The following is a 21,346-nucleotide window of genomic DNA, read 5'->3' as shown; positions in this document are numbered from 1 at the left end:
TAAGTCTGTGTGGCCACAGTGGCCTCATTTAGACACTGTTTTAACTATGTTGATGTAGTATGTGAAGATGGCATGCGTCATTATGCCACTCCCACCCTCAGCATCCCCCATTGCTACTCTCTCTCTCCTCCCAACTTTTGCATTTCAAGCAGCAAGATCATATATTTGGTTGAAGAATCTTCTTGCAATCAGAAGCCCTGATTGTGTTGGATTCCAATGCATGGGGAGTCCTATAAGTTCATTCAGCCCAAAGCATGAATGATTTCCATTCTGGCCTCAATATAGGAAAAGTGGAGTACAGAAAACAGTGATGTTGGAGGTAGGGGCAAACCTGTGCCCCCTCCACATTTTATTTCAAGATAGCTAAAAGAAAACCTGAACGTAGCTAGTGTATTGTGCTGCTTGTAATTCATACTTGGTTTATAGATGAAATAATAACTAGGGGCATGCACAGGACCCAAGATTCACATTTGATCTATATTTATGCTTTTTTAAAAAATCAGATCTGTTTCTGAGTCACTCTGGGTTCCCTCTGCTTCAGTCTGTGCTCCAGGTTCTGAGCTATTTGGGATAAAACCAAGCTCTGTGTTTCCCATTTGCTATAATAAGGAACCTAAAAACAGCTACTGTATAACCCTCCGGCTTTTGGTCAAAGGGGTGAGATTTACAGGCACAAGAGCCCCTCCAGAGTGGATGGAATCTGCCAAATTGCAGACAAATTGGTGCAGGGACTAATTGTGGGTGAAGTAATTCATAATCAATATTAAGCAAACTAAAACTCCCAAGTCCATCAGCTTCTTGTTTTTGAAAAGGGGGAGCAGGCAGTTCTCTTCCATTTTTTCTTACCCTCAAAGAGGCAGCCTAGTAGTGTACAATCTGGCTTGTACATTTTTTAAAAGCTTTGCAGCCTCACACTAGTCTCTTGGTACTTGTTTGTGTCCTCTGAATCCTTAAGAGCAGACTAAGGTTTGCAAGAATATACCAACAAGCACCAATTGGAGAGAGAGGACCAGGTAGTCGTTTCATCCCACTGCACCTTTGAGACTTCTCATACTTATACAATGCCTGCAGGGACTAGGAAGCTCTCCCCAGTGCCAACCAGCCAGCATTCATTCTATGGGGAATGAGTGTCTTCTCTGCCACTTCTCCATCCTTAAGCCTCAGAATGTTGCAAAGGGAAGTTGAAATGGGAACTCCAGATCAGAGAGAAGAAAGGAAATGTGCTCACATTGACATAACAGAACAGCCTTCTAATGGAGATAGAGCTCAGCTCCTCAGCCCATAGATCTTAGTCTAGAGCCCCAGTCAGTTTCCACTGGCTGTTTATTGGATTCTTAGCACTACCAGCAATAAGATGTATGTAGCATGACAATGGGTAAAGAGAGGGTGAAGAATCAGGCTTTGGAGTAGTGTCCATCTGGCTCCAAATTTCTTCTGAATCATCCCAAGAGGTTTCTTGTTCATTGCTAGAAGGTGACGGCTGTGATTAACAAGACGGGGAACAGCAGCAAAGCCAACGTTAAAAGGATATTCTTTCTCCTTCATTCCTCCCCAAAGAACACATTTGATCTGATCACAGAAGAGGAGCCTGGGAAGCACTAGAAAATAATAATGCCGTCACTATTCTGCATTTTCTCCCGTGAAATTTGGCACCACTACAGAGGATGGCAGATGAAAGGAAGGCTGGAGCATCCCCCAAGAAGGAAGAAAAGAAGACAGACAAAAAGCCTCGGTCTCTCATCTCTAAAGGATACACGTTGGAAGACGGGAAAGGGTCCAGATGGATTCCAGGCCCAGGAGCAGCTACTGAAGGGAGATCTGAAGAGCTCCTAAGACCCAGGTTTCAGATTGCCAAAACCTCAGACAGAAGAGCTCTCTGCTACTTTAACTCCTGCCCGCCCCCCTCCTTTCATGGTTTATCTTTGCTTAATTGGTGCAGCTGTCACCGCCCACCAACTTCGTCTCCTCCCACGCTTTGAGCCTAATTATGACAGGCTTCAAAAGGGCAGTCGGGAACTCAAGGGATAAGGATAGAGAAGAGAAAGATGTTTTTATAAAACATGGCAGCTGAAGCTATCAACAAGTCACTTTGGCAGCAACAGTCCTTGTTGAAGGGAGAGAGAACAGCAAGCAACTTCTCCCCACCTCTACCAGAACATTCCTGCTCACTTTTTGACACACTTTTTGTGTGCACACATGAAACCCCATGTGTGCACATATATACTACCCAATCAACACCGACAGCTGGGAAACACTGGCCTGCAAGCGCTCCAATTGGAGAATAGCCTTTACCAAAGGTGTCATGGGTTTTGAAGATGCTCGAAGTCAGGACTAAAGGGAAAAATGCACTAAGAGGAAGACACGCTTAGCAAACCATCACTATGATCAACTCTCACCTGGAAACATATGGCCCCACTGTGGAAGGATGTGTGGATCCAGAATTGGCCTCCACAGTCACTTATGGACTCACTGTTAAAACTGTGTTTATGGAAGAAAATCTTACTTGGCTACGAGTGCTCACCAAAGATTACCCAATCAGCTCTGGTACCCCTCCAGATGTTCTGAATTACAACTCCCACCGTCCCTTATCAGTGGTCATGCTGGCTGGGGCTGATGGGAGTTGACATGTAATAGTATTTTTTACCTGACAGCATTTGATAGATGCAATTAGTAATTGCAATTAGTATTTGAGAGTTGACAGGTTATGAGACTTGACGGTTAAAGTCTTCCAAAATAATTGAGAGATAGCAACAACTCAAAGCCACTTACATTTTCAACTTTGAGAAAAATTCACAGGCAATATTTGCTGCTTTTTTCAAATATTTGGTAAATTTCAAACATTTGTATTAGTTATGCTAAAAATGGATGAAACTATTATGAAATGGATAAGATTAATTTGATTTCCCATTTAATGGTGATGCAGAGAATTAACTAATAATTTCTGATTGTTTGAAAATAATCTATGGCAGTCTCTCTCAAACTGGTGCTATTCAGATTTTTGGAACTACAATAATCAAATACTGTCTAATATTAAATCCAACTTCATGCCACCCATCAAACATGATATACCAGTGATTCCATGCTCTACTAAATACCATTGCATGTCAGCCATCAAATATTGAAAAATATCAAGTACCAAACATTAAGTTCAAATACCATTGTTTGTCAAACGTAGATAACAAATATTAAGGAAATTCAAGGGATTATTTGAGTGGAAAAGAGCTAAAGAACTTTGGCTATCAAAATTCACAGAGGACTATGTTGAGGTGAATGTTTAGAAGCAAATTCATTTATTCTAATTCCTGGAGACCACACCACCCATTAGTTAAGGTGCATAATAAATATATATCCAGTGCTTCTTTTTAACAGGAGTCCAATGACTCTACAATACATTATTATTGATAATATTTAGATTTATAACTCAAAGGTTCAGAGCAAGTAATCTCTTTTCTTATTAACCTACTGAAATAGATTGCTACTGTTTCCATTTTACTGATGTGGAACTGAAGTTGAGATTTAAGCAAACCATCCAAGGCCAAAAAAGCAGAGATGAAATATGAACCTAAGTTCACTGGAGAAGATGAAGGGAGTGCCCTCACAGATAGAACATAAGAACAGTCTTCTCAATGAGGCTTATGGCCCATTTAGTCCTGCATCCTGTTATCACAGTAGCCAACCAGATGCCTGTGGGAAACCAGCGAGAAGAACATGTGCACAAGAGCACTCTCCCCTCCCATGGTTTCCAGCAACTGGCATTTGGAAGCATTGCCAACTGTGAAGGTAAAGCACAGCCACCATGGCTAGTAGCCATTGCTAACCCTCTGCTCTATGAATTTATCCAATCCTCTTTGCTCGCCTTTTCTCTAAGCTAGAAAGTCCCAAACGCTGCAACCTCCTTCTTGGGAGAGTCACTCCAGCAGCTTCAAAGTTCATTTGTTTCCAGAAAAGATGGAAGAGCAAAAAGGATTAAGCCAACCTGGCTTAACCTAGGAATGGCAGGAATGAAAACAGCATCAGTTTCAGATCACCTCTATTCATTACTCAGAAAAGCAATTGTTTCTTCCAATGGGGAACAGTCACAAGGCAGGGGAAAGAGCAGCAAGACTAGGAATAGGATTCATCAATATCAACAGTGGACAACATCCCTCTCAAGCCCGACCAGCAGTGCTAAGGCTGAGCGAGGAAGATCTAAAGCTCCTCCAGATGACTTGTTCCTACAGCATTCATTTTGATTTGCTTCTACAAAGCTTGCACGGTGGCTAGCCTATGTCCAGTCTTTACTGAGCATTCATTCTGATTTGTTTACAGGGTGGTTATATGACAACGAGCATTCATCTTGATTTGCTTGCAGGGTGTTTAGACATCTTCCCATTAGTCAATCATTCATCCCACACTTTTCAATGCATTTCCCTGTTGCTTCTTCGAACTGTATAAAGTCCTGTTGGTTTTAAGTGCGTTTGTTGTATTAGTCCAACAAACCAACTAGTGCAAACCTAAAGTTCTGGTATGCGTTTGAATCCCTCCTGCAAAACAATGACAGTCTGAAGGCAAACCTAGTCCAAACCTTGCTGCAGGTCAGCTTTAATACACCATCTCCCATCAGGCAAGGAGCTGTCTTAGAGGGAAGGGATGTGGAGAGACAGTTCCACCCCTTTCTGGGTGTTGGTTTTAAAACTCCTAACCAATGAAGCAATAAATAAGCCTCTTAACTTAATCAGTGCTGTGCTGTCCCCCACTGAATGGTACATTAGAATGATTTAGCACCAGAGGATCTTACGCGCTGCCAAGCACTTATATAGCACTTTACATCTTCAGAACGCTCTACGGGCATTAATTAATTTTGGAGATGGAGAAGGCATATTAAATCATCACTGCCTCTCCCTCTCCCCACCCTGCCCAAGTTTCCACGCAGATGAAGAAAGTTATTCAAGCAGCAACAAAACTCTGCCATCTTCATTCTCACATTTCTACAGTGGATTTCTCCCCAGAGTTGGTTGCAAGACTGATGCATTCAGGGAACACTACAAGTCCTCCAGCCTCCTCTGAAGCAGAAGATGACAGCTGATAACCAGAGTGCAACAGTGAGACATGGTCACTGAGGGAAATAGCTGGTGGAGAGCAACAGAACCCAACGGGGACATTAAAAAAAGTCATTTTACAGACAGAAGATCTTGTTATTGGAATGAGCAATTTGGTTATGGTTTGCAACCTCCCTCCTCATTTAGAAGAAATGGTTATGGCTGCATTTGGAGCCACAAGAGAGGGCTATTGCCTTCATGCCATTCTTTTGGGTATGCCAGAGACATCTGGTTGGCCACTGCAGGTAACAGAATGCTGAACTGCATGAACCTTTACTCTGATCCAGAAAGGCTCTGCTTATAACTGACAGCAGCATATGTTGGTGAGCAAAGTCATTCTCCTGACATTGATGCTACTGATGCTTCATTGGATGGTACTGGAGTAAGGCAAGGCTCACTGATGCAACGATACAGCACTGACCTCCCCACTGCTGCTGCACTGCCACACCACAGCCCCATCTAAATAAGCAGCTATGATGCTCTGTAGCTCACCCACCCCTACCCCCCCATAAATGCTTATGGCCACAATCTGGGATGGCATCTTAGCCAAAAGATGGTAAATCTGGCCTGCAATAGTCTCTCACTTGTTTTATTTCATAGACATGGGATAATGGAACAAGAGCAACTTGAGATAAGTTGTCCATTTCTCGCTTTTTTTCTTAAGGGCCAAGCTACTTGTGACACTTAGGGCTTATCTACACATGCTCTTTCTAGGCCCTGTCCATATTTTAAGGTTCTATGCCCAAGTACCTGTTGAGGCATGTGCAAAGTACCAATGGAACAGAAAAACACTAGATGGTTCTAGGTAGGGTAAGTTGCTTTACTGACAGTACAGTGCAGTTCTACAGCTTATACAGTTGTAATACACAGTCCTCTCAGCAGCACACAGTCTCCTTGCAGCATTCCAACACAGACAAGGCTCTGACCAAGGGCAGCGGCCAAGAGCAAACATAAACCCTTATACATTAAGCCCCTCCCCTCCAAGCTTTCCTGGCAAAAATCTGCTCTTTAAAGCTTAATCAGAGCAAACAGCAATCCTCAGAAAACCCAAATTGATGTTTGCTCCAATTGAGTGCTAAACAGCAGGTTTTCGCAGGGCAAGATCCAGGGCAAAAAGCAAAACAAAATGCTCAGACACAGAGCTTTTAAAGTGTGGACTTGAAAGAGTGAGGCAAAACCCAAAGTCTTGTGTAGGAGTCCACACACACACACACACACACACACACAATGTTTTTCATTTGTTGGGTTGGGCAAGCGCTGCTGTTATTGTTTGCTTTTTTTTTTAGAGGTTGCAGGCTCAAATATAAGACTGGCTTGCAGACTAGAGTGGCTTCTTAATCTTTTTTCCCCAGGCTGTTTTCTGCTGAAATCCTTCCCCTGAGGAATAACATAGGCATCCACGTCTTTATATATTGCAGGGAGAAAGGCAGCTAGGGGGCAAGTGATGGTGTGCCCCTCCCACACATGCTCACACACCACTTTCGCATTCCGCTTTGCAGCCTCCATTTGGCAAAACAAAATGAGAAAAAAAATCACCAAACAAAAAACCCAGAACATCGAGGGGAAATGCCACATGACTCAGTCAGAAGCAAAGGAAATGAGATGCAGAGTTATAACTCCCTGGCTCCTTTTGTCCCCACATGCTAACTGCAGAGTTCATGGTCATTGAGCAACCTGCAACTCTCCAAGGGATGATGAAGTAACACTACAATGATGGGCTTTTTTGGAGAGAGGCTGACCATGCAAAAGAAACATCAGGCACCCTGACAGAGCTTTGCAACCTGTGCTAAAGAAGCAGCCCATGGAAAGGGGGGGGGGATATAAAAGAAAGCAGGAGGTCAGCACCGCTGGAGAGTAGATTTGCTGAACTGAAGTGCTATGTTGGGCTGGGTAAGCTACTGTGCCTCACAACTGTGCTGTCAGCCTCAAGATAATTATACACTCCCTTAATTATGGTGATTTACATAAAGCACTTGGCTGCTGCTTAAAATATTATCGTAACCTGCTTCAGTGTGATCATATCCAACATATTCCAGCCCCAGCATTTTGAAAACAGGAAGCAAAAAAGGCACCTTCCAGATTAGACAATTGCTGTCAGGTGCAGAGACTAAGGTAGAAAGGAAGTCTCTATTAGTAATGGTAGAGGTGTTTGCCTCCCCTAAATCTCGTCGCCACCGCCAGCTCAGAGAAAAACATGTTGGTTCCATCCTTGTACAAAGCCCTACAGCAGCCTCAAGCCAGAGCCCACCACTTGTCTCTCAGGAGAATTAAGGGCAGAGATCAGACTTAGTACTTGCTTGTATTTATGAAGTTGTCCTTGATTACCTGGGTAGGTGAATAAGAGTGGCTTGTTGGCTGAGACACAGGGAGCAATGAAAACAAAGACTTGACGCATTTGCAGAGCCATTAGAGAGGAATAGCAGACACAGACTACAGCTTGGGAGAATGGCTGAGCCAAGGCCTTACAACCCTTGTGAAAGAGGGGCATGGGAAACCAAGTTTGATTGTGTAATATTGAATCAATCACTGTCTCTCCACCTAATCTCAGAGGGTTAGCCACTGAAAACTTTGTGCAGTGAAAGGCACCCTAGACATGATTACATTTAAAAGCTCAGTGAAGTCAGTGCCTTGTACTCTTTCCACAACCATGAAGAGGATACAGAGAGATGTCCCTTGTGAGGATCCCCAGTTAGAAAACCCCTGAAATGAAGCCCCATGACAGAATTTCATCCCCTACCACAACTGCTTTCCTGCAGAAGACAGTCCTTGCTTTCCCCCGTCTCAGTCAAGTTTATCTTTCATCTCTCCACTCGAACATTTTCTATATATTTTCCCATTGCTGCGTAACTCCCCTTTCTTATTTATTTCCTTCTTTCACTCAGACTCCCCTCTCTCTCCCTCCCTTAAATGTGATGCCAGCTTTGTAAGTGCACAACTGCACCTGAATGCTAAGAGAATCTTGTAAAGTGGTATCTTCTCTTTTAACTACCTGCAGAGAAGGAGAGGGAGAGGAAGGAGAGGAGAGGGAAGGGGGAGAAACGAGAAGGAGAGAACCTTTGTCAAGGCACAAATAGGATTATTATATGTGACAATCTGCTTTCTGCTCCATTGCAAGGGACTGTGATCTGCTTATTAGGTATTTGTGACCAAGACTATTTATGTGATGCTTGATTAAAATTCTGCTCGGTGAGTAAAACTCTAGCATCCTAACAATTCTTGCTGGGGAGGTGGTACCTTGTTTTCTCCGCTCTTTCTTCCCTGTTCTCTTCTTACAGAGTTATATCAGTTAAAATATTATAGGCACTAAAAGGGAGGGGAGTAGTATTGCAGAGCACTTAGATCGTCTGGGGAAATTTTGGCATCAACACACTACAGAATGTTACAGGGTGGTGATCCAACAACAGGCATTTTTCACCAATGCCCCTGCACTATGGAACACCTTTCCTGCAGCTCTACATGGTTGCTTCAAGGCCCTCTTATTACTGAATTTCTGTTTTTGAAATACATTTTTATAATACAGTGGTACCTCAGGTTACATACGCTTCAGGTTACATATGTTTCAGGTTACAGACTCCACTAACCCAGAAATAGTACCTCGGGTTAAGAACTTTGCTTCAGGATGAGAACAGAAATTGTGCTCCGGCGGCGTGGCGGCAGCAGGAGGCCCCATTAGCTAAAGTGGTGCTTCAGGTTAAGAACAGTTTCAGGTTAAGAACAGACCTCCAGAACGAATTAAGTACTTAACCTGAGGTACCACTGTACTGGTTTACTTTATATTGTACCGCTGCTCATTGTTGCATTGCCACAAACCTTGAGAGAAGACTCAAGGAAAGGTTATATTTATTTAAATATAATGATTAGAAGATCTGCAAAAGGATAAGGCAATTGGATAAGTGCTGCCTGGTAAGGTTAAATCAATGTGTATGAAGAAACCATCGCTCCACGCGGCTAGTCATGGAAGCAGCCACACTCTCTGGCTTCCCAGTCAAGGTCTGAGAGAAAATTGCTTAAGTGATCTTTCGGTGTGAGAACCCAATGTGTGCACCTGGGCTCTGCTGTGTAGAGTTCAGCAAGGTGTGGATAAAGGTAAAGGTAAAGGTACCCCTGCCCGTACGAGCCAGTCTTGACAGACTCTGGGGTTGTGCGCCCATCTCACTTAAGAGGCCAGGGGCCAGCGCTGTCCAGAGACACTTCCGGGTCACGTGGCCAGCGTGACATCGCTGCTCTGGCGAGCCAGAGCCGCACACGGAAACGCCGTTTACCTTCCCGCTGGTAAGCGGTCCCTATTTATCTACTTACACCCGGGGGTGCTTTCGAACTGCTAGGTTGGCAGGCGCTGGGACCGAGCAACGGGAGTGCACCCCGCCGCAGGGATTCGAACCGCCGACCTTTCGATCGGCAAGCCCTAGGCGCTGAGGCTTTAACCCACAGCGCCACCTGCGTCCCTAAGGTGTGGATACCAGGCTGTAAATGCAATCCCAAGTACCCTCATGCTGAGCGATGATTCAAGAGTGCCCTGGCCAAATAATGCCTCAATATTACCTTTAAAATGTCTTAATTTTCTTTACCTTTCTGCCCTGAATGGCAAAATGACCAAACCAACCATATGGACTCAACTGCTACCCTATTAGTGTGAAGCAGGTAAAATAGAGGAGTTCCAACTGCCAATTAGTGATTACCTTCAAAAAAATAATAATCCTACCCAGCCTTGGAAAAGGTGACTAGCATAAGCCCACCTTGTACAGGGATGGAGGGCACTGTGGTGCAAAGGAGGGAGAAGAGGTGGCAGAGCAGCCCTTAATACTATGCTGGGTCACCCCTTCCCACTGGGCACTCCTGTCCACATGGGTTGAAGCCCCCTCCCCTTGGGAAAGGCCTCCTCAAGGCAAATTCACCCCTGTGAAAGGCAGGAATGTCATTTTCGCATACCGCTTAACATACTGAGCGGATTGGAAATTATTTTGTATACATAGTATGTTTTGATGCACAGAGGCAAATGTGTGGGACTGTGTGTACAAGCATGAGGAGGGAAGCTCACGTGTGAATGTGTAAGATAGAATTCTGGGTACAGTGGTACCTTGGTTCTCGAACGGCTTGGCTCCTGAACAAATCAGCTCCCAAACGCTGCAAACATGGAAGTAAGTGTTATGGTTTGCGAACATTTTTCGGAAGCCCAACGTCCGACGTGGCTTCCGATTGAGTGCAGGAAGCTCCTGCAGCCAATCGGAAGCCACGTGTTAGTTTCTGAACCATTTCTGGAGTCAAACGGACTCCCGGGATGGATTAAGTTTGAGAACCAAGGTACCACTGTATGTGGGATTGGATGTTTGAATTGGAAATCTAGATCATCAAGAAAAAGGCATTTCTATTGGCAAGAGTTTGACCATCTATGATGGATCATCCACACAGGGTAGACCCACAGTCAACATGATGCACAGGGTTCTATCCTGACTTGCATCAGATGTGTGGCCGAATCTTGGATTGTGTACTCTGTTCAGATTCGGCCACTGTTCAGCAAGACTCACATGAGCAGCACACTTTGTTTGCTTCTCACATTTGGATTTAGTACACAGGCAAGGGCCAAGAGGATCTGGAAGTTCACAGTTGCCAAACTTTTTAAAAAACAAAAACAAAAACAAACCCAGACTTAAAATAAATTTTATTTTTTCATCATAATAATGAATAATAATATATTTTTAATGTACATCCTACCCATCTGGCTTTGCTTCCCCCGCCACTATGGGCAGCTTACAGCAGTGGGGTAAATTACACTGGATCCTCAAAAAATACCTGCAACAGAAGCCACAAATGAGACACAGAGACCCCGTTTTGTGTCTGTACTGCCTGTCGCTACCCCTATGGAAGACCATTTCATTTAGCATATGAAGACTGCAGATTTGGATCCTAAAACCCAAATATCGCATGGCCAGCTGCTCCAGTTCATGGAAACATCTTCGCAACTCATTCCTCCCCTTCAGCCAGAATTCTCCTCTTCTCTTTTTTAATCTAATCCTCTTTTTATTTTTTTATTTTTTTATTGAGTTTTATAAACAAGAATAATGTTATACAAATAAGTATACCTTCAGTAGCTCTGAGCTGCCTACCCCACATCCTTTCCCAGGAAACTCCCTTTTCCAACTTGGCCTGGAATGTCAGTATCAGTTGCGATGATCATAGATGAATTTGTCACAGTCACATATGCATACCTCCACCTGGGAACTGGGGGGAGGGAGCCTCCTTCCCACACACCTTCATCTGACTTGCTTCCCAGCCTCTCAAGCAACAGTCCCTCTACTTCTTGAAAAAGATTATATCACCTTTGTCAGTCCCTCCCGGGTGCCACTAAGCACAGTGTTATGTAAATATGTGGACACGATGGCTGTCCTGCAATGGTCCCAACTCTACAGATGCAATAAAGTCACTTTTTCAGCTATCCCTCTAACCTCCAGCTCATCGTTCCAAATTAATTTGCCAGCATCTGCTTCCCCTGCAGAAGCCTGATGCTCATCCATCCCAAAGCATTAGGTGATTGTGCATTCAGTCTCAACTCCCAATCTGACAGTTGGGATCCTTCATCTTCACATCCAAAGACTCTGCTCAGAGAGTCATACATTTATATCTTTGTACTTTCGAGTTCAAATCCAGCTACAGAGTAACAAAGCATTGTTTCCAAAGTGAAGGGTGGTGGAAAATAAAATTGCCAGGTTAGTCCCTTTCTATTAATGCTCCCTTTTGCTAAATCTGATAAGATGACAGTACGCACCAAAAAGAGAAGACCTACCGTATCTCATAGCAAGGCATTGCCCTGTCTTTTTCTGAGATCTGTTCCTGGAACTTAATGCTTGGTAGCTCTCTATATTCCGGTTCCCCTTTGGAGATCCTGCCTGGATTTGGTGAAGCTCCATAATAAAACTGCACTGACCCAGCTATGGGTGTGGATTCTTGAGATACAATGTGGGGACTGGTAACGCTAGCCAGTAGTATGTCATGCAATATATAGACCATAGCAATTGCACAGTCACTTATCAGAAAGCTTTCAGTCTGCATTAGATGTGTGGAAAGGCTAGCATGCACATAACAGGAAGTACAGCAGTAAGTTCTTCTAGAATGCAACATCTGCCTGAGTATTTCTGGCTTTATCAGAAGTCTGTCCTTTTCATGAAGGAAACAATGAGAATATGTTCTGTAGCTGTCATTTTAGGCTGTTGTCTAAACTCGGTTTAGGATCGCCTAATGATTTGCAAGCTACAGGCTTTGAGCTCAGGAGGGGTTTTTCCTCCATTCTGCTCTGGAGAGAGTGTGAATATGATTCTAGCTCCCAAAATGTCGGGTTTCACAGAGATTCTCCCCTTTCTGCCCCACCCCCTCACCCCCTAGTGCCTTTTTGATCTCACATACTGCAATAGCCTAACTCCCAACATCAGCTATTTTCTCAGATAAAAGTCAAAAAGTGTTTTTGATACATAAAAGCAAATACAGAGTGGGAATTCAAGGTCTTTATAAGAAAAGAAAGAGATAGGTTTGCTGCACTTCAGGCTCAAAATTAAACTCCAAAGTCCAAAAATCAGATCTGTTTCCTTAAAGACTAGTTTGCCTAGCTGTTCTTTGTGTATGGTGATGATTACGAAGGACTGTTTGCCACATGGTGGCTGATTATTGGAATGATTCCCCAGGTGTCTGCAGATGTGCTGCAATTACTCATAGCATCCAGTCACACATGAGACTAAATTTTACCACATCCGGATATCCCATACTTCCAACTGATTATGAACATGATACAGTGTTTTTCAGCATATATGTTGCTGGACTACAACTTCCATCATCCCCAGCTGCTTCAGTCAATGGCCAGGGGTGATGGGAGTTGTAGTGCAGCAATACCTAGAAACTCAAGATTGAAGAGGACAGAGATAAAACATCTCTAAGCTGAAATTTTACAGATCACTGGCTCCCCTGTGTAATTGCAGCTGCTCTGCAATGCATTTACAAGAAGCTACCACATAGCAAATGACCATTTGTAGTTATCCTGAGTCAATTAATATGACTTAGTATTATTGTACATTTTCCTAAAAATTACGGGTTGTATGCAATGTAGTGCTGTCGGGGCTCCCATCAGCACAAGAATTTCTCCTCGCATAATGAAATGTTCTCTCCTCTTTTCCCTCCATGTTCCCCCTAAATCTGTTTGAGGGGTTCCCCTGATCCTCCAGAGCAGATTTGGAGGTGGTGTGATTTTTTCTTCTCCTGGTACAAGCCACAGTTTCCAAAGACTATCCCAAAAAAATGAGCCATACGTTGCAAAAAGTTGTTTTGTAGTGGCTTCCCTGCATAATTGTTACATGCAAAATAGCTGTGTGAATTGACTCTGACCCATTCCTAGGGTCTGCATACATTATTACACCAATCCCACTGACATATTTTCATATGGTTCCCCATTTCTCTCTCACTGAAATATAACAAGCTGTCAAATTTTCTGTCCTCACGTAAAGCCATAAAAATGGTTAGCAAAATTGCCTAAAACCCCTTCCAAAAATTATGGAAGCTGATGTGTCCATAGAGAAATGGGGAGCCAATGTAGTACCTTCCAGATGTTGCTGGAACTCAGCTGCCATCACCCCAAGCCAGCATAGCCAATGGTCAGGGACAATGGGAGCATCCAGAGGGCATCATGTTGTCTACCCCTGCTATAGGACATGCAGAAATATAACAAATGCAGATGAGTTACAGCAGAGAAAGAGAAGATACTCAGGGCAACCATCTGCTTTGCTGAGAAGACACTCCATCAGGCACCTCATTTCACTGCTTGCCATTCTATCAAGCTACAGCAGAGGGAGAGAAGGGAAGCATGACTATCATCAGCTCTACTGAAAGATAATCTCCATTATGGCTTCTCTCCTCCAACCATCACTGCCAGCATCCACTTCCTCAGGCCAGGGGCAGAGAGAGAGAGAGAGAGAGAGAGAGAGGACACATCTAAAAACCATTATTCTTTTGCTGCATGTACACATGGAAGGGCATGATGTAATTAAACAAAACAGAGCTTATGTGAGATCTTTTACACACAGCAGTGCAAATGTTTTGTTTACGTTTTCAACAGTCAGAAAAATGGCATGCATGAAGCAACACTGAGAAGGGACAAGGGTATCAACACAGTACCAAGGTGAACATTTGGTCAGCCAAGGAATTCTCCTTGTGCAAATGAATGTTCTCCCCCCCCCCTCTTCTCCCTAAGTATGCCCCCTGAATCTCTTCTAGGGGTTCCCCAACCCTCCAGAGCAAATCGGGGGCATGGGCCATTCATGGGGGTGGGGAGGAAATCCCCTTGTGCTGGCCCAAAATGGTAGTAGAATACCATCCTTGGGAGTCAAACTAGATGAGACAATGAAGATCCCCATTCAGATCATCTGATTCTTTAATGTTTTGCAAAAAGCAGCCATGGGGGAGGAAGGCCATTTATCTTGGGTTCATGGTGCTGGGGGAGGAGAATTTGATCCTTTTCCTCCATACAAGATTTCTCTAGTGACAGTTGAAACCCAAAAAGTTATATTTAAAGAAAAATGACATATACACAGGCTAGACTTCTCAAGTGCTACTTTAAGGATTGCTGCATGTATTGGGCAGGAGGCACAGGGTCACAATTTCTATCAAAGGACTGTTACACTTTCCTTTGCCTTCCCTCCTCCTCAAATTGCAGAAGCATCTCTCTTCTGTGCACCCTCCTTTGCCTCCAGTTTATGAACTATTATAGAGTTTCCTTTAATAGCAGTGAAAGGCACCAATTTAACTGATTCAGTTTCAGATTGGAGAGTATTTGACAATGACGGCAATTTTGTGTTTCCCCACCAGTTGGGATGCTTGGGATAAAATTCTCAAACTTAAACCATCAATTTGAGTCTCAGCACGATTAGCCGAAGCAGCAATATCTGAAGATTTTATTTTATTTTATTTTAAAATGAGTTTTAAGGGAAAGAAGCAACAGTGCACCATAGCTGGGTCTCTGGGGTACAAATTCTGAGTATGGATGTGAAGTCAAGGAGATCTAAGGCCATACGCTCTCTGCACTGCTTCATCCCAATGATGAACAATGGTCAAGCAATCCCCAGTTGCCACCTCCCTTTTCTGATGAGTGTTTATCTCTCTTTTTTGGAGTCACGAGCCTTTCAGATCAATACGATGTCTGGCAGATCCTCAAAAATCTTCACTGAAGAACCCCAAGGGCATCTTTGTTGCTTTCTAAACAGCAGCTCCCAAAATATCTGCTCACTAAACTGAAGTAATATAAAGAAAACTGCTTGCGAGAGCCTAGATGTCCCTGTCAATAAAAACAAGAAGCTGTTGATCAGCCACAGACTTGATGGCAGAATCAAGAAACAAAAATAAGCCCAAACATGTTTAGCAAAGGAAAAAGAAAAGTAGAGCACTCTCTTCTTGTTCTCCACAAGAATCTGTCGTCTGCATCCTGCTACTAGACACCACTACTCAAACTAATTTGGGTTCCTATTAGGAATGCAATGTGGTTTTTAATAAACAACACAAAATTCCTCAGAGCTAGAGAAGTGTTACAAATCAAGCAATGGTTTATTAACAATTACTGCAGCTTTGCAAATTAGAGGGAGGTTGGTTGTTTTTTAAAAAAATTTTTGCATAAGTTGTTGTACTGGTTACAGAGAGTAGAATGAAATATTTCTGTCTTTTGAACAGCCTAACATCAAATATGAAGAGCAAGCTGGTCAGGACCTGATGGGAATCTTACTTTTGACTACATGTACACTGCACAACATTGTTCTTACCAACACACACTTTCAACAACAACAAAAAGAAAATATCATGAAGGCACCCTCGGTCAAACCACTGGCAGGTGTCTCCAAAAAATTTTACACTGCACTTGGGAAGACAGGCAAACTAATGCCAGTGTACTGGAAGAAGCAAATATCACCAGTGTCAAAGCAATGATTCTTCAACATCAACTTCGCTGGACTGGTCACATTGTTCCGATGTCTGATTCTCATCTTTCAACTACACTATTCTGAACTTAAAAATGGAAAGTGTTATGCTGGCAGTCAACAAAAGAGGTTTAAAGACTCTCTCAAGGCAAATCTAAAATAATGTAGTACAAACACCAACAATTGGACAACACTGGCCTGCGAACCTGGAGAACAGCCTTTACCAAAGGTGTCATGGACTTTGAAGACGCTCAAACTCAGGATGAAAGGGAGAAACATGCTATGAGGAAAGCATGTTTGGCAAACTCTCACTGTGATCAACTCCGACCTGGAAACCTATGTCCCCACTGTGGAAGGACGTTTGGATCCAGAATTGGCCTCCACAGTCACTTACGGACTCACTGTTAAGACCGTGTTCATGGAAGACAATCTTACTTGGCTACGAGTGATTGCCAAAGAAGAAGGTGAAGAAACTAAGAAATCAACTTACGTTTTGAAAATTGCATGTCTGCTATTGTACATAAAATGTCCAAAATATGCAATGCTACATTTAATTGAGGTAGAAAGATCCACCTCAGAAATAATGATGGCTTTTCACATCCTATCACTTAGACAGCATCTCTCCATTAGTTAGATGGCTGTTGAGTAACAAATTGAGCTTTTTCCGCAATCAGTTATCCTGGGATAACAACCCTGTGATCTCTTTGCAGCATCTGTTTTTGTTTCATTTGTTTGTTTTTACATAATTATGAAGTTAGATTGAAGTGAGAAGTCTGTTTGCTCTCCTTGGGCAGGCAGCTTTGTGGGCGGGCACTGCGTCTCCCTTATGAACCGGCCTATTGCTGGCTGGATTGTACTCCTGCCACCAAATTGGCCAATGGCGGCATTTATGTAGGGCGTGTCACCTGGGCATGGTGCCAACTGACCAGTAGCGATGCTTGGCACCACACCCAGGGGAAGGATAAATACCTGGCCAGCAGGGCCTTTCAGACTCTCTCTTAGCAGTTCTCCTGCTCACCCTCCCTCAAATTAGGGGTTTTTTTACCAATAGTACGACTCTGCTATGGACAATGTCAGTCTCCAGATTCAGGGGCCGGGCAGGAATTTTTCCCATCTGGCAAATCGGCTCCGCCATTTGGGTTTTCGCCTAGCTCATAGCAATCACCACAACTTTATAAGGCTAATAGGCATTAGATAACCCTAGTCTTGGTTGGTGGGGAGGTTGTAACCTCTGCCTGCCCCTCCACGGGTAAGGGTATCCCATTAAAAGGATCTGGGAGGAGTGGCTCCTGTCCAATGCCCAGACAGGGGCCAGGGCCATACCACTCCGCCAATGGGGACTGCTTGGGAGATGCCCCAATTTGATGTAGGTCATAGGGCACACGCACACACACACACACACCCCCCCGCTGGCTGCATCCTTAGAAACACTCCCGGCAGACAGGCAGGAGTGACATTCACCATTGCTTACCTCAGTGTCAATGGCCAAATCTTTCACATCTGTAACCAATAAAGTTTTGGCCTTATTTGATCCCAAAACCCCAATAAACTGTGTGTTGTCTAGTTATTCAGTTATTTGCACCTTGGGGAATAGGGTGGTCGCAGGGCCTCACAATGCAAAAACAAAACCCAAAAGAATCTGCAACCTTGGCAAGATCGGGAGTTCTTGGCTTACCTCTTTTATCCCATGAAAAGGCATGGAAAATAGCAAATGGGTTGAAATGTGGGCCACAACTTTATTTGTTCACATGTCTCATCTACAACATTATTAACTAGTTAAAGCCAGCCTTCCCAAATTCAGTTCAGGAATACTTAGTACCAAGACAAGGACTAGGAACTGTCATTCCCACCAGCCAACATGGCTGGCTAGCCCCATTCTGGATCCAGTCATTGAATCAATCACATAACTGATATTTGCTCTTGAATGCACACATATGTAAACGTTGGGAAGAGAAGATCTGGTGTTAGCATCCTCACTCCGGAGGAATAGGGAAACTCGTCTTGGTAGATGTGAGGATGCTTCTTGGGAGCGAGGATGCTAATCCCAGATCTTTCTGGGCCTGACAATCTTAGGTTGCTGCTTAGGGTATAATTCATCACTCGACATCTCAAAGTGCTCTCCAGTGCCCACAAAGTGTCTTCACCCCTTGAAGCTGTGCTGAACCTGCTGTGATCTATTTACATGAGAAAAGTCTCAGTCCAACTGAAGCCAATACTTAAAACCTTTACTAATGTGGCAGTGCAGTGTAGGCAAAACCAGCTCTCTCCCTGCAGCCAGATTAGGAAAAGGATCAAAATAAAAATAAAAAAATTCATAACTGTCAGCAATTGGCTAATCCTTCACTGCCCAAAATCAGGTGAGGAGTGGAGTATCACAGTGGCTAGAGGTGCACTTGGATTCATGAATGGTCAAGCAGGAGAAGATGAGAGGCAAAATCCATGTTCATAAGGCAGACTGGGGAGTGCAGTACCTCAGGATGGTGACTGATCATGAATTGTATTTCTCTTTTTCTAAAGCATGTTTCAAACACCCATGAATTCAGAAACAACAGACTGGGTCAGATCAGGGTTGTAAACTGAGTACCATACAATGGGGAAATAATACAGTTTAGTAAAAGGGACACACACACACACACACACACACACACACACACACAAATTAGTACAGTACATCCACTGTAGAGCATTTTTTTAATGGGATCAACCAAATATTGATCAAGGTTTTGTGATCTTCAGAACTTTTTCTCCAGCTGGATGTTAAAACTGGGAGGAAGGATGGAGAGAGAGGGAGAGGGAGAGGGAGAGAGAGAGAGAGAGAGAGAGAGAGAGAGAGAGAGAGAGAACAGGCTGGTGCTGGCAGGATGTTAGAGCCACAAACTATGCATTTTGCAACACTTAAAATGAAGTGCTGTAAGAGTTATACAGATTTAATTAGATTAGCCTCTGCTAGATTCTAAGCAGATTTCAACACAGAGGACTGTTGGGACAAGGAAATTATAATAACTGAGCATTTCCCCCTCCCACTTCCACTCATCTATATAATCAATCAGCTACTCAGATCCATCACTATATAAATGGAACGCACCTTTTAAGCCCAGGCATTGCCATGGCATGTACACCATCATCAGTATCTGGGCTCTCTGCATTTTTTCGAAGCCAGGGAAAATGGGATGAGGGAAGGTGTTCCAAATATGGCTCTGAAACAGCTGATCCCAAAACAATTAATAATTTCATGCTTTATTTTATGCAGACCTTAGGTTCACAAAGAAGATGGGGTTGATTTAATTAGAATTTCTGCCATCAAGCCATTTGGTTTGAACTTTTAATTAGGGTAGCATAAGAAAAGAAAGGAAAAAAACCCTGTAAGGGCTGCCAGAACAAGGTGATGTTGCTTTTAATTGATGGCTTCTGGCCTTTTTAATCAGGTATTCTTTGGCACAGCACCCCCCACCCACCCCCACCTCACAAAAGAAAAACAGATTATTTACAGTCAGGAAGGAAGGGACAGGCAGAAAGCTAGCTTACAGATAGCTGTGCTGTAATTGCTTTCACAAATCTTCCATTTACTGACTAATACATAGGGATTCGGGTCAACTTGGTCTCATAACCCTAAAGAAAAGTCTGCATAGACTAGAGATGCTCCTGAAGAAGAGCAAACAGAACACCCACATGCTTTCTTGGTCTACATTGTTTAACCTGCCTAATTCAGTGCTCTAGTTAGCTAAAATAAAAATTCACATACTATCCAGGAAAGGGTTAAACCCCTGCGCTCCTTTGCTCAAAGTGGCAGGTTCATGCCATTGCTGTGAATTTATGAGTCTATTAATGAGTTCTGTATACCAGATATTCCAACTCAGAAAAACATACATATGCTCATGTCGCCTCCAAAATCACTTTTTCCCATGACCTTCAATTATTTGTTGTTGTTGTTTTTTTCTTTCCCTGTACATCATCAACCCCCAAATCAAATCTCATTTAGAAATTTCTATCAAGAGGAAGGCTTTATCCAAATAATCCTATACCCACTTGCTTGGGAATAAGTCTCACTGAAATCAAAGGAGATTGCTTCTGAGAAGACATGCGCATGTTTGCACTGATTTCAAAACAACAGCATGGTATAAAATCCGCCCATAAATGAAAGAAGGAGACCTGGTGCCAGAAGGAGACCTGGTGCAATAGTGTGGTGAGCTTCTTTTTAAAATAAGATGAGGCTAAGTATTTACCATACTTTTCCGTCTAAAAGATGCCCCCATGTATAAGACGCCCCCCTATTTGGGGGGACTCAAATTTAAGAAAATGGGGGGAGATGGCAAGAGTTGTTGAGCTTTTTTTAATGGAGGATTGCCCAGAGTTGTTGATCCTTTTTTTTGGGGGGGGGGGTTTACCTGGAGCATCAGCCAACCAACGCCACCCATTGAAGCAGCACCCAATAACATGCACAATAGCCGCTGACAACCACGGCAGCAACCAATCAAACGTCCACCCTATGCACTATCCATGTATAAGACGACCCCCACTTTTTAGCATGATTTTTAATGAAAAGACTATAGTGTTATCCATGGAAAAGTACGGTACTTGAGCACATGCAAACTTCAAATAACTCAGTGAAACTGTAGTGGGTTGTTATTGTTTTTAAAGAGCACCAGGGAGCAATCCTATCCTCAGCCACCCAACCTGGTGGCATTACAAAATGGCAGCGCCACTGCCACATCCACACAGCGGCCAGAGCAGAAAAAGGGAGCAGGAAGATAGCTGCACTAGCTTGGAGCTGGTGTAGCAACTGGATCTGGATTAGTCCCAAAGTGAACACTCGTTGGCAGTGGGACTGGCTTTGGAGCCAATGGATCCCAGGAAGGATAAGCTCCGATGCCTTGCCACCCCCTGCAAAGCAAAGTCCTGTTTTGAGGCTTTCTGCCTGCTGCCAGTGGTTGTAATCCAGATCCCACCAATCCCACTTCCGCCCACCTACGCTGGCAGGGCAGATGTGGCATAATATAAAATTGGCTGCCATGATCCAAAAGATCAGAAAAAGAAGCAGGAGCACAAAATGGTCCAGGCGTGCCACTGCATCAGTGAGGGAGGCAAAGCACCTACCACATCTGAAGGCAGCCCTGTTTAGGGAAGCTTTTAATGTTTGATGTATTACAGTATTTTAATATTTTTTTGGAAGCAGCCCAGAGTGGCTGGGGAAGCTCAGCCAGATGGGCAGGGTATAAATAATAAAATTATTATTATTATTATTATTATTATTATTATTATTATTATTATTATTACTGGGCTCCTTCACAGAGGGAAGCTCTTTGCGCCTCTCCTGTGCCCAGAGTGGGA

General features: G+C 43.5%; 1 protein-coding gene across 2 annotated transcripts in view; it reads right to left on the bottom strand.

Annotated features, from left to right (window-relative positions):
* GRM4 (glutamate metabotropic receptor 4) overlaps nt 1-21,346 on the bottom strand; it is a 300,197-nt gene that overhangs the window by 178,757 nt on the left and 100,094 nt on the right. The window lies entirely within an intron of this gene.

Source organism: Podarcis cretensis (genome assembly GCF_951804945.1).
Source record: "Podarcis cretensis genome assembly, chromosome: 6".
In the NCBI taxonomy this organism is placed as follows: Eukaryota; Metazoa; Chordata; class Lepidosauria; order Squamata; family Lacertidae; genus Podarcis; species Podarcis cretensis.
The sequence above is the reverse complement of the archived record's forward strand: the minus strand, read 5'-3'. Positions and strand labels throughout refer to the sequence as shown.